The following is a 26,434-nucleotide window of genomic DNA, read 5'->3' as shown; positions in this document are numbered from 1 at the left end:
TTCTGAAACATCCCACTTACCGGGGACAGACACCTCGGCATAACTAATCCTTCTCAGTGAGTGTTGCTCTTCCTGATCATGTAATCTATAAGCTATGGCTAAAATAGGTCCTCTCCAGTGTTAACTTCCTTACTTCCGGTCCCCTTTCATTTATGGAGTAATCTCTTCTGGTTCGTGGTGTCCCAGCCCAGAACCTCTACTTAGAGCCCACTGCCACCGCATTCAAGCCCATTGCCTTAGCCACACCACGTTATTTTGTGCTGAAGTGATGCTCCTTTCCCCGCCCCCAGTTGTCATTACCGTAAGTGGCCGCAGTGTGCAGTGTTGTGGCTGCCACGAGCTTACTTGACTCACCTGCAGGTTGTCCAATGCCAATTGCACAGTCCCCAAATGTGTGGCCCCCACTCTAGATTTGATCCAAGAATTTACGAGAGGCTCACCCTGTGTAGCTGGACTTGGCTCCACCTGTGTGGGGGCTGCACTGCACCTCAGCTAATGAGCACCCTAAGCTTATAGCCATTGCTAACAAGTCCAGCCTAATGTCTGAGAGATGAACTCCATCAACCCACAGTTGCAGGCATATTTCATGTTTGTCACGCAAGATCTGAGGAAACCTCGTCCCCTTTTTCCTCAGGGATTTCAGGGTACGTCTCGGAAACACCACCATCGCTGCCTGTGATCCGGCACCATACCCATGTGCCTTACCGTCCTTTTTGACCGCACTATGCCTGTGCCGCCTAGCATTTGACCAATCGCCATCAGCCTGTCGCTTATGTCTCAGGGAAAGGCTTTTGGATAATTCCTCCCACTGGATAATTGGAATGTCGGGACGGGGTCCCTTCTCCAATGCGTTCCATCAACATGTTCCACCTCGTGCCGCCCACCGTCCACTCAACCCTCGCCATTTTGAGAATGTCATGTAATGTCATTTGGAGTCATGTTATTGGGATTTGTACCGCGTAGGGATATCATTTGCATGGTCGCCAGGTTCTTTGGTTGATCTGGAAAAGGTGGGTGAGTTTTCGTTGGTTGGGAGGAGAGGGCAAAAGCAGGCTGCGGTGTCAGGTGCGATGTGATGGGAGCATTGAGGGCTTAGTGTCTAGATAGGAATCCTTCCCGTGGGCCCCAGTGATCGCTGCCCACTTCTCAAGATGCGGGACCGGCCCCCGATGGATACTGTGGATTGTCTCGTGCTATTGCTAGAGTTAGTACATCGTTGCTTACAGGCATTCATTCCTTTCATGGTTCTTTCTACTGTTTTGCCACATTTAATAATTATCTTTGGTTGATAGATATATGTTGAATGGCGATTGAAACACTAGATTGCTGTCCTGCAATGTCTTTGCTTGCAATGCTTTAGCTTGCGGATCTGAGTTGTAATGTAATACATGTCTGCATTGCATATATTCCTGATCAAGGTGCAGAGTGGACCTCATCAGACCCATCCGCCATCCTTCTTGAGAAAGGCCACTATGCTCCATGGGTGCATGACCTTCACCGCCGCATAGTGCTCGCACCTTCCTTTGAGTCCCATCAGCCTACAGTCCAGCTCATGGACTCATGGCGGCCTTGCTTACGCTCCGCTGTAGTGACCGAGTCCAGAATGAGTGAGTAGCGAACCCTCTGACTCTGTCCCCTGGCTTCACCAACACCACTGCAAGAACTTTATTTACTCGGAATGGGGTAATTGTTGCTGTGTCACGTGTACCAGTAGTTATCTATTGGGGGTCTGCAACTTGCGGCTCACCTGGGGTTTTCTACCAAGACTTCCATGATTCCTTACCATTGAATACGCCGGCTGATGGGTGTTGTAGTCCAAAACATCTGGAGAGTTAAAGGTTGCAGAACCAAAAGAAATTGAGTAACCACACAAGGCAATATCTACCTTTATCATGAGCAGTAAGCTTGTGTGCTCTCCCTTTCCCAAGTTGGTCTGTCTTCAATGATATAATTGTGTCCAAGGGTCATAGTAACCCTAAGATTGCCTCGTGAAGCTTGTGTCACCTCAGGCTATGACACCAGTGCAATGCACCAAAGATGGCCGACACAAATGCAGTGGAGAATTGCGCGGCCTCGCGGGGAGAGCAGCCAGTGTATGCTGCCTGATCAGTAATAGCCTGCAAGACTAGAGGTTCATTGGGAGGGAGGTCACTGATCTGCCCCTACATTTTGTGAGACGCCATGTGTGAAAAGGCCTTTGTGGGGGCCTTCCTCCCCACTCATGTTGTCATGATATGTATTGTGGCCATATGGCAGAAGGACCAGGACCTTGAATGCCAGTCTCACGTGCACAGAGGACAAACCTTTCCACTATATTGTCACGAGAAGTCACCCAGGGCGTCCCTTCGTGAAACAAACTGCTGCAGCGACGGTGCCAGTGCCTAGTGTCAGGGGGAAGTGCCCACTCTGGTAGCTGCCTTTTATTTTACTTTGGGTATTTGTTGAGTGGGATGCAGCTGAGCTCAGCTCTGCACGGTATGCAGTAATAAAATTGCGGCAAAAATGTCGCCTGTACAAAAAATCGCGGCAAAAATGACGTGGTTTGACCTGGTAAAGTTGTACCTCCATTATACCATTTAAGGGGAGCGGGGGTTGCGGGGTGACCCCCGCTCCCCTTAAATGGTATAATGGGTCTGATGGTTGCGGCGGTGTCCCCCGCATCCTTTACATGGATTGCGGCGGCAAAACCACAGCCTTTTTGCCGCGATTATTTGTGTAAACTGCCATTTTTGCTGCAATTTTAACACATGGAACCCTCTGCACTTCACTAGGGGTGATAGGCATCACTTAGAGCAGTATTATCCGAAAATGTTTATGCTGGCACGTAAACTCCACCCCCGATCACAAATAGTGTAAGTGGGCCCCCAAATTCCAGAACGACTTATAATGCCTACTGCAAGCAGTCCCTCTCCTCCTGTTTTGAAGAGACTCGCCCCGCCCGCCCCGGAGATCCTCTGGGCCCCGCTTAGATGGGCCAGCACCAGAGTTTGAAGACCACTGTATTAGATGGTTACATGGGAAGACAGCCCATACAACTTGCCATTTATTATCAGCAAATAATGCAGGGTAGCAAGGTATAATTAACATGTACATTTAGTGGGGAACGTTTAACAGTGCTGAGAGCATGTATGCTGGCGGAAGAGGGGGCAGGCTCTGGGAGGGGGGTAAGGAGTGATAGAGGACTGGGTGGGTTTGGACGTTGTATCATATGGGTTGTGAAGAAGGTGTCCCTTGAAGAGGAGGGTCCTAGTTCCTTTTCTGCCAGTGACGATGAACAAACAGCACAGCAAAATGGAGGAGGCACCCCGATAACCCGGGCAGTGTCCTCCTCATAACCTCCCCTCCTGGGAAGAAGGGGAAGCGCCTTCAAAGGCGTGGCAAAACAAGGAGAAAGCCCGCAAAGGAAAGCTAAGCAAAACTTGGGGAAAGCCTGCAAAGGGCCACAATAGAAAGGGGAGGAGTTAGCCCTTTATAACGGGCGGGCTCCTTACTGCAGTCAGGATCCAGCTGCAGCAGAAAGACGCCCGCCCGCTATCCGACAGAAGGAGTTTGTTTTTCCACCCACCCACCCAACGAACAGAGCAAGCACAAAATCCGGGTCATCGACGTTGCAGGATGAGAAGGCAGTGTGGCGGTGTTTGGCCGAACAAACACATGAGACAGACTCCGGATGAGCCAGGAGAAAGCGGAAGGGTCTTCGCTCTTCTCAGACCAGCGACCCTTGGAGCCTAAGCAGCAGGGGCGTCTGGGGGGAACAACCAAGGCTCAACTTCCCCCAAGGTAACGGCACTCTCCCCGCCCAGGAGCGCCTGCAGGGGCAGGAGAGGCTCAGACGCAAAGGTTGGGAGAGTTGGGCCTATTCTGGACTCTTGGGGAAGGAATGAGGAAGCAGGTTATTTTGGACACGGAGCAGTCGCCACATCTTCGGAGTGTTTTCCACTAATGTGTGCAGTGTGGTTTTATGTTATTATGGAAATAAATCTGCGGCCGTTTAGGCCAAAAAACAAAACAAGACTCATTCTACACTTTCTGGGGGCAGAAAGGGAATGAGTTACTTTTATGTGTTGTGCCCAAATGGACGGATGCCGGGGTTATGAATTGCCAGAGCCAGGCAGTGGAGTAACTTTGCTGAAAGTGTTGGGGGACCGGGGGCGTCATAACAACCCAATGAAAGGGGCCCCTGCCAAATGATTGGGACAAAATGAAATTCCACAGACGTTGTGGGGGGCAAAGACCCTTGCTCCCCCCTAAATGGTGCCCACAGAGGCAGGGAGCGAGTCTGAATTGGGCAGGTGTGAGGTTCCACAGTCTTTGGATCTTGCTGGAGAAAGCTGGGCTCCTGGCTCTTTGTGTTTCGCGCTTCTGCCACTCTAGTCTGACCATGTACTGGCCTACGGGGATGCGCTGACCACCAGCCATGCTTCCTTTGTCTGCCAGGCAGGAGGGAGCATACATGGCGACAGATGTGTACATGATGCAGCTGGCGTTGAAGGTTTCATCATGTGTGCCGCACGCCTGGGCTCCTTTATCAAGGACGTCTGGGTCCACGTGTAGCCACAGTGCTCTGAACCTCACCTATTGTGAATGCGGCAACACCCCGGTGCCCTGTACCTAGCAATGACATCTGGGTTTAAGGGGAGGCAACCTCTCACTAGCTGCCTGTGTGTGCCCAGCGCCATCTGGGATGCTGAAGACTCTGTTCAGGGTTCGTACTTATGCCAGGCTGTTGCACCACAGGACTACCACCATGCATCCCAAGGCATTGGACAGCTCTTGACACAAGACTGGCAGTGCTTAATTTGTGGGGGGGTTGCCAGCTCTCAGCCCTGGCACTTATTTTTGAGCCCTGGCACTTATTGTCTCAGACTCACTTTAATTATGAAGTGGTGATAGTTGGTGCATCCATCAACCACAATGAGCAGGTGTGAGCTGCAGTGTAACCCCGAATGTGTCGACACTGTGGGGAGCGGCTATGGGTGGTGGCAGCAGCGGTGCCCACCCGCCGTGTCACAGGAGTGCTAGAAAATATTTGGATCACAGCACTTATTTATTTTTTTACAAATTAAGCAGTGGACTGGGCCCATGATGGCCCCAAAGCCCAAGCTGCCAGTTTATGCCCATGGTTTCTGCCAGGACCGGGCACCACTAAACTGCAACCAGAATGTAAGCCCCATTCTCAAGTCCTTTCTGAGGTTTGGGGATATAGTGTATGGTCCCAGGAATTATGATTGCATGGTGTGGTATTGGCCTACCTGAGGCAGACCCACCACTGCCTGAACCTGGGTTCTTCTCGCTGCTGCTTCCTAAAATTGCTTGCCCTTGAGAAGAAGCTCAAGGTAACTGGACCTTTTACCTCGGTCACCACCCCAACACCCCAATATCGCTGCCCCACCCGGAATACTCACACCATTCGTAGAGTTCCTTTCTAGCAGAGCCCAGATTTCCCACTCACAGCCCACTCCTCTTGAGACTTCTTCGCACCTGTTCCCCCTTTTGATTTGATTGGGCGTTTATATAGCGCCCACGACCAACCGGCATCACAGCGCGGCGGAAAACGCACCCGACGAGGAAGCAGAGTGTAAGAGGGCACTTCTGAAATACAAAGGCCTTTCATTATTTTCTAGCAAAGCAGAAGCGGGTTGATCCTGGGCAGCTCCTAAGGGAAGGAGTCCCAGAGAAGCACTCGCTGTACCTCCAAAAAGAGCAACCCACTGTCTACTAAATATATATATTAGAGGATGGACGATTCCTATCTGCTTCTATGCCACGCAATCTTTTATGTAAGATATACCCCACGGCCAAAGAGCGCCTTATGCACCAAGGTGAGCGCCTTACACCTGATCCTCGCGGGCACTGGTCACCACACCATTCACTTCAGCTAGAAACTACGAGTGGCACAAGTGTAGCCATGGTAGGGGCTGAGCGGGCAAGGCCCACCTCGAATCTGTGAAGGGCCACTCTGCAGCCCTGCGTGGGCATTTATAGATGTTAATGTCACTACAGTGGACCCAACTACATCAGCTTCAGGCCCCGCATGTTATAAAATCCTGGCTACGCGTGGGCCTGAGTAATGACAGGTGATCTGAAGATCAGCCAGAAACGGCATTTGCTTGTGGATAAAGGAAAATCCAGCAAGACCCCCAAAGACTTAACTTTCTGCATTGTCTCGATTTTTATGACCGGCGAATACAGAGCCTGGGATGAGATAGTTTTCATACTTGCCTTTAAGTGAGCAGAGCAGATTAGCAGTTACGTTTTCAATTAAAGCCCTTATTTCTCCTCCACATCGCTAGGCTGTTAAATCCACTCTGAATATGCTCCCTATTTTCCAGGGATGTCATTTCACCAAAATGCCACGGGTAGCGGAAGTGACCACATGACTCTTGATCTCTGATCACATCACAGGAAGTGATGCTATTCGGCCCCCTCCCCCAAATGACATCAGGGGAAGTGATGGCACACAACCTTTCACCCCTTGACAAAACAGGAAGTGGAATCACATTGCATTGTTCCACAGTACACTAAGACAAATATGGTTGCGATATCACTGTAATATGATATACATGCCATACAAGAATGTATCACCATATGTAGCGTTAATATCTGTGTGCATAGGCCCATATTACAAAATGACTGTGAATGTAAGCAGACATCCAATACAACAACTTGGACTGTCGAGCTAAACTGTAAACAGACCGAGCATCTCGAAGAGGCCTAAACCCCAAAACGCAGACACCCAGTGCCTGGCCACAGACTGGAAACAGTAACTGACCAACACAAGTCCAATCAGAAAAACCATGGTCTGGAGGGTTGCCAAGAGATGTGCCAGTAGTTACGAATTATTTGAAACCTTCCAGCCATCACCTTTCTGTTTTGCTTATTTGGCAAGTAACCCACATTTCTGTTTGTTAGCTGGAAGACAGAGTGTGTGTGATGGAGGATGTGTTGCAGGTCACAGTAATTGCAGTTTTTTTTTTTAATCTAAGCAGCAGCTCCACAACATCACCCCTAGAAAAGCCTGCAGGGCCTAGAGTCCTAGGCCACTCCTCACTCATGACGCCCAATGAAGCCTAAACATGTCTGGGGATGCTTGTGATCTTGTGCGGAAGGGATGTGATCTAGCAGTTTGGGCTGAACTTCTCCTTTTGGGGTGGGCCCAAGCATGATTTGCATATGGTCTTTCCCCTTCTGTAATGGCTTTGCAGGCTAAAAACGATGGTCTAGAGGGTTGCCCAGAACTGTGCCAGTGGTTATGAATGATTTAAAACCTTCCACCCATCACCTTTCGTTTTGCTAATTCGTTAAGTAACCAACCGTTTTGTTTTGTTAGATGGGAGTTAGTGGGGGAAGGATGTGTTGCAGGTCACAGTAGTTGCAGATTCTTTTTATTTTAAAATGTAAACGGCAGCATCAGCTCCATGACACCCCTAGAAAAGGCCCATTTCATTATTTTATTTGGTCCACTATATCTTGCTTAATTCTAGCTTCTAAGCACTGGAACTGGAACTGATCCCATGTTGCACTGCATCCTCTTGTTCCCAAAGCAAGTGCGTTGTCCGCGAGTGATCCTTTCAAATATGTTTTTGTTGCTTGAGGAAGCAACAGATGGTTTATTTCAAAGGCGGAGGGAAGCTTCATGTAAATTAATTATCTCACCTTGCGCCTTTCTACAGTGTGCCTGTGATGCAGGTCTGGCAAATCTGGGTCAGGTCACCCAGTGCCCTGGCAGGATTGGTGGCAGAAGCCACAGGGGCACACCCCTCCCATCACAGGCGCAGTGGCTCACTGGATGTGCAAAGCAGACAACGAGAAACACTGAAGAGATTTGTGTTCATGCTGTGCTGTCACTGAGTACTGCAGGTTGCTCTTACCCATTCCCTGCTAGCTAGGCCTAGCCCCCATACCCTTCCCGTTGCTACAGTACTGGGTTGAGCTTCACAGACAGCCCCACCTCTGAACTCAACCATTCAGGCATTCTTCACTAATCGACTGCCAACCTGTTAGTGATGGCGGCTTCGTGGTTTTTCCTGCATCCGTTATTTCTCCAGTTAACGTGATCAAGCTTCCAGGTGAAAAAAGCGGTGGCACGTTCAGCTGCATTTACAATTGCCTTTTTCAGGTGCAACACAGATATCTGCTCCTGGCAGTGCCTCTTTTTCCAGTGGCCCAGGGGTAGCAAGGACAGGTCTAGGGGTAGCAGAGGGGGATCTAGGAGTAGCAGCTGCTACCACTGGTAACTCCCAAATGGCATCACTGCTATTTTCTTCTATGCCTCCGGTCAGTTTTAAAATCACCTGTGTATTGTGTGGAAAGACACCCCATTTGCCTAAACACTTATGCTAGTGTGTCTACGCACTGAGTATTTTGTGCCCGTCCTTAACAGTGGTGCAATGAAACCTATATTTGGGCGGGAGTAATTGAGGGATGGGAGGGGTCACTACAGAAACTGGGCGTGGCAAACTTGGAGGCTCCAACCCTTCTGTTCTACGCCAAGGGTTTTCTAGCGTGGAGCCCAAGCATCAAATGGTAACAGACCTGCCTACATTTAAAAGTCGAAAACCCAGAGATCGACCTCACCGGACACCAAGCCCACACCAGTATGAGACTCCGACCACCCGCCCAGCCTTATGTTGGGGGGAAAGCTAAACACCACCCAGTGTGGTGACGTAGCGCAAGATATGGGCGGGATTTCCACACCATACTGCGGGCCTCATGGTGAGTTGGGCGGTATCGCAATACTAATTTGCACCAGATCCCGAGTTGCGTTGCGGAGGCAAATCCCCATTCCCATTTGGTCCATTGGACTCAATTAGGGTTTCTTGGTGCTACTAGCGCCGGTGCAATTAACGCTGTGCTAATAGTGCAGAAAGGGTGGATTTTTACCTCCAGCAAAAAGCTCGAGATTGCGCGGAGCAGTAAATGCAGCAGTAATAGCGTTACCGTCACATTTTCCCGCTCCGTCCAACTCGTGATGAGGCATTGTGTCTCGGCCCATACCTCCATGTAATTAGCCAATAATGGTCATTTTGTAGCCAGTCACATGGAGGTGTGGGTTACTGTGAAGTCCGGAAATCCCAGGGACTCCATGCTCTTCCCGGAGCCCTGGAGAAGAGCATGGAAAACCCCAGATACTGGGCAGGTCTGAAAGGTAGTGACCCAGGATTACACATAAGCGCGCACGCACGCACGCACGCACGTACGCACGCACGCACGTATTCACTCATTTAAACATCCCATTCACCATACACTAGCTCATCTACATGTGCACCCAGCCCCCATACATCATACACTCATTCACCCTCACTCATTGACACATACATTACATACCCACTTTACACACATGCATACATACATAATGAGCTAAGATGCAACACCCTTTAACACGGCTGGTTTCAGAAAAGGCTTTCCTTGCCTCTCTGCCTAACAAAAACCTAGTGTGCACATCAGCCCCTCCCCTCGAATGTGAAAGGACACTTTACATGTATATATGTTGGGTGGCAACTGTGGGGAGGGGGCTGGTGTGTGCATTTGATTTTTATTAGGCAAGGAGGTGAGGGAAGCCTTTCTTGTACCTAGCAGCTTTAACGTTTTGCTGCGTTTGTGCAAATGCATTTTTGTGCACAAACACAGTAACACTTTAAAGCCGCCAGTTTCAGGAAATACTTCCCTCCCCTCTCTGCTTAACAAAAAGCAAGTGTGCGGAAGCCCCGCCGCTCAACTCGCATTTCGGGGGTGGGGTGGGGTGGGGTGGGGACTATAGCCCGATCAGCTCAATGGCGTTGAACGCCTGGTCCTCGAGATGCTTTTCCGACTCCCTTGTGCAATATTGTGTTTCATTCCCTGTCACACCTAGTGTGATGAGGCAGCCGGTTCCACCCTTGTTGCCCTTGCGTCCTAAATTCATTATGCGGGGAAAAAAACGTTGCATTCCAGGGAGGGCCTTTGCTGGGGGCTTTGTGAGGTGAACCCGTGCAACACCTCTACCCTGCAGGGTCCGGTGACACTTGGGCTCCAAATGTCCAGGCAGCTTTGGGTCTCCACTACCACAGCTGCCAAGTTTCCCAGTGCCATGCGGAAATCTTTGAACCAGTCCTGTTTTTTTATTCTCGCACTGCATGCTTGGACTTGTAGTCCCACCCATGCAACAGGAAAAACGAACCTACAAGTTCCAGCATGCAATTAGAACCAAAAAGCAGGACCGACTTGAGGTGTCCCTTTGGAACTGGGCATGGACAGAGTGGAGAGCACGTGATGAGGGGTCTTGCAATCATCCGAAGCATTTTGTGCACTTGCACATTTGAATGGCTTGATATAGAGTTAATTCACAAAGCTTGAGCTCACCGTGTATCAGTGAATTAATTTGGACAAAAGAATGCATGGATCATTTGGCTGACAGTAAATAAACACACAAGTTGGTTTGCAGAAAGGGACGTGTGGCTTGTGGAACCTTGTGGATCCTTGTGGATCTTCCATGGATACAGGAGTGCATCCCTAGGGTGCTCTTTTGTGTCCCTTCTTTGTTTCGATGCATGTTGGCTTCCATTTCACCTGCTGAATGCTGGGATTGCACCATTTCAACACATCGGGCATGAATTACAAACGTGTTTTACAATGGCGCTATCACATTGAAAAAGGCTCTGTAAATCAGATCCCCGGTTATCAGATATTCGTAGGTGTTAACGGGAGTACCAACAGACAGTGATGGTGCTAGGGCGGGGCCAGGGGGGCCCGGGTCCCTCCACTCAAATCCTGTGCCCCCCATTGGCCCCCCTACAGTGGCATACCGAGCAGGGTGGGGGGGCAGGGAGGGCAAGACCGGGATATTTGTCAGTGGGACAACTCTCCCTTTAGGCACCTCAATGAGGGTGCCCAAAGGGAAAGGTGTCCCGCTGGCAGGACAATGTGTGCCGCGCAATTCCTGCTCAGCGCGCTCTTTGTCCTTACAGCAGGACACCTTACTCTTTCCAAACGGGAGACGTGTACCGCTGCCAGGGCAATGTCACAAGGAGCTCTGGGCAGCATAGGGGCTCTCACGTTGCTTGGTGTCAACAGAGCATTTCAATGGGAACCATTAGGTTCTGAAGGGAGTGGAGAGGGGGGCTATTAGCAGGGACTTTTGTACCTTTACAATGGGAATGGGAGGGAGTGATCAGAAGTGAGAAGGGTGCATAATGTTGCACGCTTTATGAAATTACTATGGCTTTGGAACCCAAGGGGGATTTGTTAGGCTCACGTCAATCTACATGATGCTATTGTGACTTGGCATGCAGGATGGGGAGAATACAACTAAAGCCATGCTCTCATTGCTCAACATATGTCTATGGCAACGTATATAGTGTATAGTTAATTTACTATGAAAGGCTTGTTTATTGTGTAATGTGGTGTGCTTCCAAGGCATTGCTATAAATGAAGTGTTATTTAAGCACATAAAATGCAAAGCAAAACCGTAATAAATGTCTGCAACAACTAAACCTGGGAAGATGTGCTCAGTTGCTAAAATTGTCCACATCCCTGTTTCACCATTTAACCGAAGAATGTGATCTTAGGCAAATCATTTAATCAAGCTGTGTGTCTTATCTGCAGCTCTGTAAGTGATTCACTTCATAGCTTATGTTAATATATCATACTGTTATTTTTTTAAGCTTAGTGACTATAGAGTTTCCCCATATATAGTAATAGTGCAATTTAGGTATGTTGCACCACAAAGTTATTTGCCACTTGGCTTACTTATGCAACTTATCCTAAAGTCACTTCTATGGTGTCTCCAAGTATCAAAGACTGATGATGATTCTTGGAATGTCCATTTCTGTGAAGTCATTTCTGTTGGTGCATATGAAAATTAGGAGGTTTGCATGTTATTTTGCCCAAGAGCGCCTGGACAGAGCTCTAATAGATGAGTTTCCGGCATCTGCAATGATTCTCGAGTTTTCTTTTTTTATTGTGTTAAAATGCCATAGGCTACTAATGTTACCAAAAAAGTAGATTGGGGCAGGGGTGGGCGGTTTGGGGGCACGAATGAGACATTATGGAATTGGGTGCATTGCATTTGGGGGGGGGGGAGTAGCAGGACTTTTTTAGTGGGTCCCCCCCCCACTCTTGCAATGCTGGATACTCCCCTGCCCCCTACCTGAGCTACTCTCTCTGCAGTGCTGCCTGTAGCCCGCCCGGACGGCACACACAGTGCCGCAATACATAGGGCCTCAATGCTGCCGCCAGGGCTGGCTACGGGCACGGCAAATGTAGTGAAGAACGCATCCTAAAGGTGCAGACAGAAGAGCGGCACATGGGTGATGGTCAGCAGTCAGCAGTCAGCAGTCAGCAGTCGGAGTCAGGGGCTTGCCATTGCCAGGTCTTGTTGCGCCTTGAGACACACATGTGTATAGGTACAATACAAATGAACCATTACATTGCATTACTGAATGCGTGCACACACATGCGCAACTAGGTGAAAAGGGAAGCCCTGCCCTGACTGAGGGAGTGAGGGCACAGTGAAAAAAGACTCCACATCGAATTTCAACAATCGAGCCGGCCCGGCGTACATTGTTGAAATTCAAATTGAGGTCTTGGCGGGTAGCTACCCCTGACAAGGGTTTCCCGGCCGAGCCCACAGCTTTGCAGAGGAAAGCAGGGGGCTTGGTGATCTAATCTGCTGTCCTCCTTTCCCCAGCCGTCATTTGCACGTTTGCAGGCACTTTGCTCATCCTGTTTTTTCTCATCTTGACTGAAAGGGACACACTGGGCCTCATTACGACCCTGGCGCTAAGGGATTACCCGTACCGGTAAGGGTACCCGTACCGGTAATCCCTTAGCGCCTGATTACGAGGTCCCTTTCCGGGTTGGGGAATTTAACGCCTGCTTTTTGCAGGCGTTAAAAAACAACCCGCAAAGGGACCTTGGTGCTAAGTACGGTGCCGCAATTTGCGGCACCGTACGTAGCGCCTTCCCCATTCCGATTGAGCCCTATGGGGCAAAAATGGGAATGGGGAAGGGCCATGGCGGCATGGGGAATTACCGCCCCGCCAACCTCGGAATGGGGTGGTAATTCCCCATTCCACTATGGCGGAGTCGGTAAGTTACCGGCATGGATCATGGTGCTATTAGCCCCATGGTCCAACGCCAGGGTCGTAATGAGGCCCACTGCCCTTGAGACATCAGAGTGGCTCCATCTCTGCAGAAGGCACTGCTTTAAATAATCATATCTTGTTGCTTGTTGGCCAATGTTATAGCGCGCACACTCACACACACTGTGCTCCTCTAGTTCACGTGCCAGTCTGGATATTCTCAGTGATCTTGTTACATTTGCATTATAAAATGTCCACACAAAAACACTGCTGAGAAAGGAACCCACAGCCCCAATTGCAATCTGCACAAACCTTCCAGTAGAGCACCCACAGCCGGATGCGAGATGCACAAAAGGGCATTGCGAACCGTGAGCATTAATGGCGCACTTGTGAAAGGCCCCCTACAGCAGATGCGATCGGGCACAATATGAAAACTATCATTCCAGGGTGCATAAAATGGCAGGTGCCCAGAGCAATGCCAATGGTTAAGATTCATTCTAAACCTTCCAGCCATCACCTCTTTTGTTTTGCTGTAGTCACCCCGAGTGGGACGGGTATGCCCAGACGTGGGTCCTGTGCATGCTGGGCCTAGAGACCCAAGCTACTCCTCATTGATATGGCCCAACAAGACCGAAACATGTTTGGGGATGCTTGTGGTCTTATGCAGAAGGCATGTGACCTAGCAGTTCGGGCTGGACTGCCCTTTTGGGGTAGGACCAAGCCTGATTTGCATATGGTCTTTGCCCTTCTGTAATGGATTGGCAGGCGAAGAGCGATGGTCTGGAGAGTTGCCCAGAGCAATGCCAGTGGTTAAGATTCTTTCTAAACCTTAAAGCCATCACCTCTTTGTTCTTGCAGGTGTCCATTACCAGCCAATGACCACAGGCAACATCTGAACAAATTGCCCATGAGGGACCGAAACTAGGAGTGAATTTAACTGGTGCTGGGCGATATACTGAATGTTGGAGATACACAGGTATAGGATGAGACAATATCGGTAACATCAAGATATATACAACCAATATATGAATGCATGATTTTTACCTCCCCTGGGCCACTTTGAACTACTTTGCCCATGTCAATTTGGGAAAAGCAAACACATTGCCCTTTGTAGGTGACCCCCCCCCCTGCTTTTGTCTGTGGCCCCCTCTATGCCCCCCCCCCCCCTAAATTCGATTCCTGGAGACGCCTCTGCCAACAGCAGCCCAGGCAGAATGATTGAGGTCTTCGTTTCCCCTTTTCGGTGCTTTTGGCGCCTGATGCTGGCTGTTTCCAAAGTGTGTGGAGCATTGGACATTTTCTATTTCTACTACAGTTTACTTATTTGGATTAAAGGAACCATTTTAAGGCTGGTTCTTGAATTTTGGATTTTTTTTAAACTGTGAATACTCTTGGATTCACTTGACTGACATTACAATCAAATAATTCTATGGATTTCGTTTTCCAGTGTTCCTTTGGAAGATCACTTTTTTCAGTTTTTTTTAGTGCAATATCCTGTTTTGTTTTTTATCAGGAAAAGTCCCATTTTACAATGTTTTAATCTTTATTAAATGCAGTGCCTTGAGTGAGTGCGTGCAGCGCTGGGCGGTGTACTACTTTGGCGCATTTGCTGCTGTAGTTTCTGGAACACTTGGTCAGAGTGTATTCAACAAGTGCGCCTGAAGAGACCCTTTAATTTCTATACATTTAGCAGCGCTGCATCCCTCGCCCTCTATATTTAGGATGAGGCTGTAGCCCACTCTAAAACCTCTGCCCTTACACCTGTGCATAGCGTTACTGCTTACAGCATGCGTAACCGTTTGATCAACGGCTCCTCTTTTCTGCAGTTACATTTCTGTTTGTCGTGACTATTCAGGTTCTCTTGCCCCATGTGCGCCATGAACGATTGGGGCTGGGAAGTTGGATTTGACGGCATGTAACCTTTATCTCTTTGGGTGCTTTGGACTACAACTCCCATCAGCCCTAGCCAGCAAAGTCAACGTTGAGGATCATGTGAGTTGTAGTCCAAGACATCTGGAAAGATGCCAGTTGCAAGCCCCCTTGCTTCTTGGTGGGCTTCTATTTAGCGAGAGGACAGCAGTAGGCGCATGCCAGTTATCCAAGGATCATAGCCTTTCCTTTGTGGCATCATATACCCGTAGAGCAGACGCGTGCCTATGGTGGTAGGTCGATTGCATGGCATTTCATGCCTGTGTGGGAGTCCAGGGTCATATGATAGTCTACTGGACCGTGTTGTCCAATGTATACTGAGAAGATGATTGTGGTGTCCTGGGCACAGGGTCCAGGACACCGTTGCTGGCAGCACCCAGCAAGAACACCTTCAGTTGTCATGGCTCACGGGCACTTGAGCCAGCTCATGGGGTCGTGGGGGCACCCACCATACTTAGTTGCAGGGGTCACCCTGATGGGCCGTGATCACACGGACCTGGACAATAGCCTGGGGGTACTCAACCTTTGGGAGCCGGAGTTGCCCGGCAGGGGCTCGGGATCAGAGCTGCAGAGTGGCCCAGCTCTGCGGCACTCCAGTGAACCGGGCATCAGGGACAGCGTTGCCCAGCAGGGGCCCTGCCAGGGTGGAGGGCCCTGCAGCAGCAGGCCCCATGCCTACTACACAGCGCCAGCATCACGCTGCAGCCAAGGACACACAGCAGGAAGGAGTCAGGTTGTATTGACTGACGACCTGAACAGGCTTGTCCCTTTTATTATTTAAATCACAGGGTCACCACCATGTGACCTTAGCACGAGCCTGGTAGATACCATGCTCCCAGGAGGGGTGACACACCACAATGATCAGCCCTGGTAACCAGACTCTTAAGGGCCAGCCCACCATGTTAATGTGGGGTCAGTTTTGTGGTCCGCTTGGTCCAGATCCAGGACCAGAAACAGGGGGTTGGAAGCCGTCTGATTGGAGGGTTGGGGCCCGACTCCCCAGCACACTTAGTGGCTCAGACACAGGGGTTTGGAAGCAATCAGTGTAAAGGTTGGCAGACTCGACTTTCCACTACGTACGGTTTTGGAGGCAATCAGTTTGCTCACATGTAGCCGGTGTGGGGAAACCAGAGTTGGGTCACATGATCTCTAGGTTTCAGGACAATGATCAGTGCTGCTCATTGTGACCATCTCAAGGTGCTTGAAAATTCACCACTCACCACAAAGAGCGCCAAATGTGTGCCCCGGGTCCCATTCAAACCGTTTTTCATATCAACTGCCTCATCACGAGTTTGGCAGTAACCCTTAAGTGTGGTGGTAATGCTATTATCGCCACATTTAAGGGTCCGCCAAATCACGGGCTTGGCAGATTTACCCCCAGCTCTGAGCTGGGGGCAAATTCGCTGCGATTTTGCCCATTTTTGGTGCTATTACCGCCGGCGGTAATAGCGCCGGCAGTAATAGCGCTGAACATTCGCCATTTGGCCCAATGGGAAATTCCCAAATGGGCCCAATAGGGAATGGGGTCTTACCATTCCGCCAAACCCGTGATCCGGCACTAATAGCGCCAGGGGGTTTGGCTGTAGGGCTAATGGCCCGGCAGCAATACTGCCGGGGTTAGTGCCCAACTCGTGATGAGGACCCAAGTCTCGAAATGTGATTAACGAATGCGGTTCAATTTTGTATTATTGTGCCCAAAACGACTTTTTGCCCCAGTTGGTCACTGCTGCATACAGGCAGTGGGCATAAGCCTCCAGAGACAGGCAGCCCTGCCCACGCAGGCAGGCAGCCCCTGTGAAAAGGCACCCCTGCACTTTAGCAGCCTCTGTGAGGAGGCAGAGAGCTACACCTGCGCATCCCCTTTGAACTGCCATCCCTTTACCTGCCCTTTCAAAGGGGCAGCCCTTGGCACAAGACTGTCTGATCTCACGCAAACCGTAATGTCAACAAGAGCCGGACAGATGTGGCGTAGTTGTCAGAAGTTTTGTTTGCTTAGGTATCTGTGGGAAGGAGGCGCCACCGCACTGTGCCACAGTAAACAGCTTCCATAATCCCCGTCAAGCAGTCACTCACGTGTTGTGTTGTCTTTGCTGAGCCAGGCTCCGGTTTGATGATAAAAGAAGAGCGGTGTCATTATCACTTGAATGATACAGCCTTACATCAGCAGGGACCCTAGGCGCCCTGACTCAGCAGGCCCGTCCACCATTTGCCCATTGTGGGCAATGCCTGCAAGCCAGCGAGCAGATTGGCCTGAAACAGGTTTCAGAGTTTTGCTCATCAAGCGGGACTTCTCTTCAGAATGGCGCGAGACGATTTCTCCAAGGTTGGTTGAGCGCGAGTCCCATATAGTTTGCCATGCTATGGAGAAACTAAGCTATGTGGGCCATGAAATTGCCACACGCTAGATTCTCAAGTCCAGGCTTCCCCCTTTTACTCAGGGCCTCATCTTTTTAAGACTGTGCCAATTTCGCGTGCACGCTGCACTCCGCGCAGTTTTCCGTTGTTTGCGCACAATGGGCCTCATTCCGAGTATGGTGGTAGTCATGGCGCTATTTGCGCCATGACTACCTCCCATACCGGTACCGACTCTGACTTGGTTCAATGGGGACTAACCGGTGTAGTCCGACCTTTGCAGGACCAGTAAGTCCCCATTGAAAAATCTATTCCCCATTCCCATTTAAGCCCCCATAGGTCTTAATGGGAATGAGGAAGTAGCTAATAATGGTACCGCAATTTGCAGTACCGTTATTAGCTCTGAAGTCCCTTAACGGGTCCAGTCCATAACGCCTGGTCAGACCAGGCGTTAAAGGAGGGACCCGCTAAGGGTCCTCGTAGTAGGGTGGTAAGGGATTACCGGCACCGGTCTCCTTAACGGTGCCTGGTATCCCTTACCGCCCTACTCGGAATGAGGCCCAATGTGTTCCCGTGCATGTTTGCACTGTGCAGAGCAAGCAATCAGGAATTGCTCCAGCCATGTACGTGCATGACTAGACCCATGTATTCTCTGGTGGATCTCAAGAATTTGGAAAGACGCAACACCAGGTGGAGGTCATAAAATTGTGGGCGTGTCCTATAAGCCTTTAGGGCGGACCTGAGGGTGGGGTTAAAGTCTGCCCTGCACATGATTTTAAGGCTTACACCGAATAACATTTCAAAAACAGATCCTGTCCATGATGTAAGGAAGGCAGTGCATCAAACTGTAAAACAGACGCAAGGGATCAAAGTTCAAGGGTGTTTATTGAACTTCAATTGGGTTTGAAAAACGCCTATCTTATCCTAAATCTAAAGATGGGAGCAAGCTACGACCATCAAATAATAATAACTCAGTCCTAGTGGTGTCTTGTCAAAATAAAAGGGTCTATACTAATAAACCCATTGCCAATCCTTACCTCTAAATACAAATAGTGTGGGAAACAATGTTATGCAAAACAAAAGTGTCCAAGAAATTATATGTCAGGATATTTTAGGCGTTGTCTTCCCTTCCCCACGTTTTCAGCACGGGACACGGCACAATACTCGAACTTAGGACACGGTCTGGCTTTTCTAGCGCGAGGATGCAGTTCAAACCCTCTGCATCAGGGCCCTCTGTGCCAAAGTCTCTTTTCCATTCAAAGACTCTTATTTCAGACACAGCAAACATAAAGTTCCTTTCTTCTTAGGAGTTCACATGTACAACTTCTTGGGTGATTTACAGTTCACCCCGGTTCCCCCTCTGCCAGGCTCAGATCCACTTTAACACAAAACCTTCAATTGGTCTTCCTCCGCTGGGCTTGGACCAAATGTATCTAATTTTCCAGATTATCTTTACTTTATCAAAACCGAAGACTTTCCACTGTCTTACAAAACCTCTTTTAACTTGCACTTCTGACACTTCTTAGCTGGATACCTTACAGAGACCTTTGATTGGTCACCCACGCCGTGCCTGACCACTCTGTCAATGGTATTGTATCTTGCTTTTACAGTTCAATCACTCATCAGCAGTTCAACTTTACTTGCGTCTTTTATCCCACGTGTTTTAACAATGATCTTTCCAGTGCTCGCCATACAATGCTGCCGCTTGCAACCTTGGCTTCAACAAGGACCGGTCTTGTATCGGTCTCCCCAACTCAGCAGCTCTGTTGATTTCACTGACACTGCTTTGTTCTTGGAGCCAAGGACAGTACCGCAGCGGCTGCTGCTTCTCCCCGCCTCGATTATTGACACAGGAGGGCCCCGGGTATCTCTGACACACAATGCAGGATTCTTTAGCCTGGATTCTTGGTCTTACGCTTTCTAATCTCAAGGGCTCTTGAAAGTAACGGTTCCTTGTCAGAAAGGTCAAGGGAATTTCCCTCCTTGCGATCCCCTCCTGTGTTGCCGTCTATCTTCTTTCGTTCAGCTGCTGTCTCAAAACTGCTGTTTCCTCGTGTGCTTTGCCTCAATCAGAGTGTGCTCTCGTACTCTGCCTTTTATCCATGTGGGGACGCTTAATGGAAAATGGAAGTCAGGTGTGTGTGATGGTCAGTAATTGCCTGACCTCGCTTGACCATTGTATTGGGACATGTCTGGTATACTGCTAGGTTGTTAGTCTGTTTTCTCTCATAGCGGGCTGTCTGTGTGAAATGTCTGTTTTGTAAAAGGGGGGGGGTAGAGTTCCTAAGTATCCTACCTTGTAGGATGGGGTAAAGGTGTTACAGAGAAGGGGATACCGCGTCTCACCATCCAGCATCCCACTCCCACTCCCCGAAAACCCCTCATCCAAGTGATCTTCCTGCACTGGTCCACACCAAGGAACTGGATCCAAAGCAATGGCATTGTCCTGGCCACCTCGATGATAGACCCGTGGGGACCAGTGGGTGAGACACCGACTGGTTTCTCACAATGAGCACAGTAGCAGTTCCTAAATCTGTCTTTAATTACATTTAGTGCCTTTAGTTTTGGTTGTTAGAACAACATGCAGGGCCAGCCTTAGGCTACCACCCGGGGCGCCCTATCATTAGCCCCCCACCACGCCAGCTCGGGGGAGTCTTTCAAAGTCTCCCCTGAGCTGGCATGGTGGGAGAATGCGTGGCAGGCGCCCTATTAAAATTAAATGTATTCCACTCACTGGAGTGGAGCGCGCATTTAATAACAATAGGGAGCTGTTGCAAACCATCATCGCCTATTGAAAAATATGGTGCACCCCCCTCATGACCGGGGCGCACTTGAGGGAGCGGGGGCATGCGCCAAATATTTGTTTTGCTGCCTAGGGTGCTTCGGCCGCTAAAGCCGGCCCTGACAACATGTATCTTCTAGTAGCCTCTGTGTCATAGAAAGTTGCCACATGTGAGAAGTAGGGTTTTTCATATTCCATCTTGGCCCTTATAGTAGGGGAAGGCTATTAAACACAGGAGACTGGCAGACACTTCAATATGTTTGAGAATTTACAAAATATGCATATCTGTGGTACCTCTTTGCTGGCTGTTGTATGATCAAGGTTTGACCTGATATGTAGCATGGTGTTGTGGAAACACCCCAATGAAAGTTAAGTAAATGTAAGCATCCTTTTTAATGAAAAAATAATTCCAAAAATGAAACCATATTTGAAAAACTAGAGAGGAGAATGAAACACAAAAAAGGGAAGATGCCCCATCTACACCTATGTTTGTCCCACCCCCACCTCTTGCAGATCCAGAAGCGCCAAAAGACAATGAACTGGTAAAGGCTGTGCTGTACAAGATCCAATAAAAACTTGACTGCAGGGCATAGCACATGTTTTTACGCATTCTAGTGTGGAGAAGAGCTCTGTCTGGGCCAAGGTACTCTGGTGAGGATTGGGGTTGGAAGCCCATGGCGGAAATGTTCGAGGGAGAAAAGACCAAAAGCTATTTTTCAGTATAGTGAACAAGGGCGCGTTGGACTCGCCTGCAGCCCCCAGAGCCCTTGTCACCGAATGGGGGATTTGGTCAGACTTCGGCCAAATATCCCATTCAGGATTATAAACTCTGTCTTTTCTACGTTTTCCTCTGGTGACTGGCAGAGCAGGGCAGGAAATGAATGTTCATTCTCCTGCAGTCCATCCGCTTTATTAGACTCTCTGGTAACTTAGTGTGCTGGTATATATTTATCCTCGTGTTATACCAAGTGACAGGTAACTGTGGCGGGATCAGAAGCAAATTCTGGGAGATGGCATGAGGGGACCATAGCCGAGGAGCATGAGGACGCCAGTCTATCCCTGAAAGAATTAAATCTGCTCCACTGTAACAGAGGCTTTTTATGAATAGCGTAAACATGATCGCTTACAGGGACCTGTGAGGAACTCATGGTGACAACAGGTAAGACAGACACAAGTGATCACAGTACAAGGGTATTTATTGCACAATGAATGTTGTATGCAGGTTGGAAAAACGCCTATTCTAAACCTAAATCAAGGATGGGAGCAAGCGTCGACCATCAAATGAAAAATAAGGCAGTCATAGTGGCGTTGTGTCAAAATAAAAAGGTCCTATACTAAGAAACCTATTGCCAAACCTCACAACTAATACAAAAAGGGGTGTGGGATTGTTCTTAAGAAAAGAAAGAAGTGTCCTCAAATAATATGTCAGGATACACTAGACTGGGTCTCCCTTCCCCATGTTTTGGACACGGGGTGAGACGGGAGCTTGCAGCACAGTACAGTCTCGGGCTTCTCCAGCACGAGACGACAGTTCTAATGGCAGCTCTCAGGACACACTCTTGAGCTTTCAGTTATCAGGGCCGTCGAGGGCCAAGTCTCACTTCACTTGAAAGTCTCTTGCCTTCAAGGGCCTGACGTGCTCAAATAACAAAACAAAAGTTCTGTTAACAAATAAAAAGTTTGTTTCCAATATTCACTGGGAGACCCTTCTCAATTGTTTATCACAGTTTCACGTAGGATGATGGCTTCACCCCTGGGTCCCCCTCTTCTGGGCGCTGACCCTTCTTGTATTGTGTTCCACAAATCTTTATGTCTTTTTAAACAGTTCCAGAAACACTGTTCCTTGGGTCTTTAGACTTTGCCCCTCCTGGGATTCGCTTCCCTTGTTTCTTCTCGCTGGAGGATTCACTTCCCTTTCTGTCACTTAGTTTGTAGATCAAAGTCTTTCGATTGTACAGGATTTTGCTTGACCCTCAGTATGACCACTTTGACCTATTCCGCTGGCTCTCCCACGGCGTGCTGGTAACTGTAGTTTCTCTCATATGGGGCTTGGCCAAAGTATCTTGACTTAGCACCCAAGTGGTGCCGGTTTCTCCCCTTTTACACTTTTACAGATCTTTCACAGTTCATAGGACTTGGTTAAAACTTGCCACTCTGCGATTCTCATTAACACAGCCCGGTTCTTATCATTTTCCCTTTCGCCTCACCGGATGTGATGAACCTCTTGGCTTATCTTCTTCATTGCAGTCAAGGCCGGACCACGGTCGTAGGAGCTTCCCTTGCTCCTGCTTATCGACATAGGCTTGCCCCGTGTACCGCTGACATCTGCTGCAAGACACTTGCACTATTGTTCATGGTCTTTGGCTCTCTTCCACAATGGCTCTGCGGGTCTGGTACGAAAAGGGCATGGTCACTTCTCTCTTCGCCTCCCTCTCAACTCCTTCCGCCTTTCTCCTTCTTTTGTACTGCCTCGCCTCGTTAGCTGTGCTGTCATGCTGCCTGCCGTGCTCGTACTGGGCTCTCTGACTCCACATTTTATCCCTCTGGGGAAGGGAAAGGGCCGTCGGGTGTGTACGATTCCGATCAATTGCCTGACTTTGCCTGACCCTTGTATTGGGACATGTCAGGTAAACGGCTGGGGTGTTAGTCTGTTGTCCTTTGTGTTGTGCGAAAGTGTTTGTGTTGGAAAGGGGGGGGCAGTGGTTTAGAATTTCCTACGTTATAGGAGGGGGAAAAGGTGTCAAAGAAAGAGGGATACCGCATCTCAACCTTCGGTGCCGCACTCCCACTCCCCGAGGACCCCCATCCAGGTGATCCTCCCTCACTGGTCCACCCCAGGAACTGAATCCAATAGCAATGGCCGTGTCCTGGCCACCCGTATGACAGATCCCCGGGGACTATCTAGGGAGACACCTTCAGGTTTCTCACATACCCTTCCTCCATGCGATGTAGCCACATTTGTTTCACAAGGGAACCGGGAAAGAAAATCCAAGTTTCCCTGGTCTTTTCCTTTCTGGTGCTCCACCATGAAACAATAGGGATGTAGGTCTAGAAACCATTGCATGACCCACGGGTTGGACTCTTTGCCTTGGCTAACCCAGACTAAGGGCGAGTGGCCGGTAAGCAGAGGGAAATTTCTTACTAATCGATAGTACTTGAGGTAGATAATGGCCCACTTGATGGCTAAGGCCTATAGTTCCACCAAATAGTAGTTATTCTCAGGTGGGAATAACTTGCAACTGGTGTATAGTATGGGGTGTTCTAGTCCATTCCAAATCTGGGACAGGATGGCTCCTAACCCTGTAAGGGAGGCATTTGTTTTTTAACCCAAACTCCTTCGAGAAGTAAACTACCTTTAGGATTGGGTTATGGCATAGTATTTGCTTTAGGATGTTATAGCATACCCCGTCGTCTCCGCTCCACTGAAGTTTCTGGGGTTCATAATTTTTGAGCTTGTGAGCTTGTCTGTCAACCGTTCTGTTGTATCTGAATAGTTGGGGATAAACCCACGGTAATATCCTATTAACCCAAAGAAAGCTCTAAGGTCTCTTTTTGTCTTGGGAGTTGGAGTATCCAAGACGGCTTTTACTTTTTCATGTTGGGGCTGTACAGTTCCGTTCCCTACGAAGAAGCCAAGATATTCCACGGCGGATTGGGTTAGTCCACATTTAGCTGGATTTGCAGTTAGACTAGCATTCCTAAATTCTTTCATGATGGTATAAAGATGGACGAGATGGTCTTCCCAGGTCTTAATGTAAATGACGATATTGTCAATGTAAGCTCCACAAAAGTCTGAATAGGGTTGTAGGATGTTATCCATAAGACGTTGGAACGTAGCTGGTGCACCCTGTAGGCCAAAAGGGAGGACTTTAAAGTGGAATAACCCTAGGGGTGTTGAAAACACAGTTTTTTCCTTATTTGGACCATATACGGGGACTTGCCAGTACCCCTTTGTTAAATCTAGGGTATATAGGTAGGTGGCTGTTCCTAGTTTATCAATTAGGTCATTGATGCGTGGCATGGGATAGGCATCAAAGTCCGATATGGCATTGACTCGACGCAAGTCAATGCAGAATCTCCAAGACCGGTCGGGTTTAGTGACCAACACGAAAGGAGAGGACCATGGACTTGAGGACGGTTCGATGACATTAACCTTCAACATTTAGTTAACTTCCTCGATCACTCTCTGGTAGACGACAAGGTTTTAGGTTAACTACTTTGCCTTTAGGTGTTGGAATATAATGATATGTGTACATTTCACTCGCCCCAGTATTTCTGAGAATACATCATGAAATGAGACCATTATGCCCTTTAGATATTCTCATTGTTGGCTAGATAACTCAGGTGGAATTAAGTCAAAGATATCTATCTCTTTGGGAACTAGGCAGGCTGAAACTTTGGCATTGGTGGCTGACAGGTTTTCTTTCCACTCTTTTAAGAGGTTAATGTGATGTAAGTGGACGTTCTGTTTTCGGTCTGGCTGGGCTATTTTATATACGTGCAGATTCTCGTTCTTTCTATTATCTCATAAGGTCTGTGCCACTTGGAGGCAAGTTTGTTTTCGGAGGTGGGTAAGAGGACTAGTACTTTCTGTCCAGTAGAAAAAGATTGTAAATTTAACTTTTTGTTTTAACTGGCCTTTTGCTGGTTTTGGGCCTTTCCCATGTGAGTACAAACTAAGTCCCAGACTAATTTCATGTGTTCTTGCATTCTAGTGGCGGGTTGGGATATTGGAATGGGGGCCTCCTTGCGTTGTTCCCTGGTTTCCTGGATCATGTCCAGGACATCTCTCGGTTCTCTTCCACAGAGTAGCTCAAAGGGAGAGAAACCTGTGGAAGTTTGCAGGGTTTTCCTTACTGCAAATAGTGCCCATGGGATCATTTGGTCCCAGTCCTTTCCGTCCTTGTCTACCAATTTTTGTAGAATTAGTTTCAAGGTCTTATTGAAAGTTTCTACTAGACCATTGGTTTGGGGATGATACACAGAAGTTCGCAAGGTGGTAATATGGAGTAGCTCTTTGACTTCAGCCATAAGCGTACTCATAATATTTGAACCCTCATCTGTTAGTATTTCTTTGCGAAAGCCAACCCTAGAAAAATACGGTAGAAGATGTTTTAGGATTTGCTTAGTGGTATTATTTCGCATTGGGAATACCCCGGGGTATCGGGTTGCATAATCCATGATCACCAGAACATACTTGTTGTCCAATTTAGATGTTTCCAGAGGTCCTATTATGTCCATGCCAATTCGTGAAAAGGGGAATTCTATAATTGGCAATCGGTTCAGAAGGGCAGGTAATGGAACGTGCGGATTGGTCTTTTGACATATATCGCATGTTTGTATGAAAGGTTTGATGTCAGCATGGATACCTGACCAGTAAAACCTTCCACTAATAGGTGCCTGGGTTTTAGCTTGGTTCAAATGTCCTCCCGTGAGATGGGAATGTGGCATCTCTAGCACGACCTTTTGATGACTTTTAGGTATTACCAGATTCGTTTTTTTTAAACCTTCAGTTGAGGTTCATTTTTGATGAAGTAACCCTAGTTTTAAGAAGAAAAAGTGACTTCCCTTCTCCAGGCCATCTTCTTCAGGAATTGCTTGTAAAAAAGTTTCAGCGAGAGCTGGATCATTTTGCTGGCCAAAGGTTAAGTCGGAATAGATGGTGGGTTCCTCAACTTTCTTTTCTTCGATGATTTTGGTTTTATCAGCTTCTCCAAAGCCTAAGTTACCTCTGTCTGTTTCATCTGGTTAACTTTCTTGGAATTGAGGGAACAGAGCTCTCTCCAAAATTCCCTGTGCAATTTGGTCTCCTCGACATACCTCAAAAGGGACTGCGCCATGATTCTGTAAGAGAAACTTCACGTCTCCTCGGAAGTCATGATCAATAAAGCCCGCTAAGACGTCTATCCCGAACTTCCATGCTAAGCCAGATTTTGGGGCTAATCATATGTAACACCCCAGAGGGGGAATCAAAACTAAATCCGTAGGAATCATTCCTCTTTTCCGAGGGGGGAATAATAACTTTGCTACTGCTACAGATATCAAACCCTCTTGCTTCCTTGGTGGCAATGTAAGGATTGGAAGCTCTCTGACTAAGCTTTTGACATTCTAGGGTTCCCCAATTTGTTCCAATTGAGTCACATCCCACTCTAACACCATATGTGAGGAACCCATGGTGACAACAAGTAAGACAGACAGACATAAGTGATCACAGTTCAAGGGTGTTTATTGAAAAATGAATGTTGTATGCAGGTTGGAAAAACACCTAATCTAAACCTAAATCTAAGATGGGAGCAAGCGTCGACCATCA

The sequence above is a fragment of the Ambystoma mexicanum genome, chromosome 13 (assembly GCF_040938575.1).
Source record: "Ambystoma mexicanum isolate Mex_15411 chromosome 13, UKY_AmexF1_1, whole genome shotgun sequence".
Taxonomy (NCBI): Eukaryota; Metazoa; Chordata; class Amphibia; order Caudata; family Ambystomatidae; genus Ambystoma; species Ambystoma mexicanum.
This window is presented reverse-complemented; position numbering follows the sequence as displayed.